The sequence below is a fragment of the Nanorana parkeri genome, unplaced genomic scaffold, assembly GCF_000935625.1.
Source record: "Nanorana parkeri isolate BGI_ZX_2015 unplaced genomic scaffold, ASM93562v1 scaffold2745, whole genome shotgun sequence".
NCBI lineage: Eukaryota > Metazoa > Chordata > Amphibia > Anura > Dicroglossidae > Nanorana > Nanorana parkeri.
In genome coordinates, this window is record NW_017309013.1 from 6,095 (window position 1) to 6,694 (window position 600).

A 600-nucleotide genomic window follows, 5' to 3' on the forward strand; every position below is an offset into this window, starting at 1 on the left:
AGGAGGGGGAGGCTGGGCCATTGGGGCTGGAAGGAGGGGGAGGCTGGGTCATTGGGGCTGGAAGGAGGGGGAGGCTAGGCCATTGGGATTGGAAGGAGGGAGGTGCTGGACTAGGGGGCTAGAAGGAGAAGGTAATGGGCTGTTGGGACTGGAAGGAGGGCGATGCTGAAGTGTGGGGATGGGAAGGAGGAGATCCTGGGCCATTGGGACTGGAAGGAGGGGATGCTGGGCCGTTGGGACTGGAAGGAAGGGGAGACTTAACCATGGGGACAGGAAGGAGGGAGGTGCTGGACTATTGGGGCTGGAAGGAGGGAGGTGCTGGACTATTGGGGCTGGAAGGAGGGATGTGCTGGACTATTGGGGCTGGAAGGAGGGAGGTGCTGGACTATTGGGGCTGGAAGGAGGGAGGTCCTGGACTATTGGGGCTGGAAGGAGGGAGGTGCTGGACTATTGGGGCTGGAAGGTGGTGAATGCTAAAGCTGCTAGGATTCAACAGAGGGGAGCACTGGGAAGTTGGGCCTAGATTTAGGGGGGATGCTGCGTCACTAGGATTAGGGTACCAGGACTGGTAGTAATGCCGTTCACTAGGCTGCTCAGAAT

At 59.3% G+C, this 600-nt stretch overlaps 1 protein-coding gene across 1 annotated transcript in view; it reads left to right on the plus strand.

Moving 5' to 3' along the window:
* ZDHHC23 (zinc finger DHHC-type containing 23) overlaps positions 1-600 on the plus strand; it is a 4,903-nt gene that overhangs the window by 3,234 nt on the left and 1,069 nt on the right.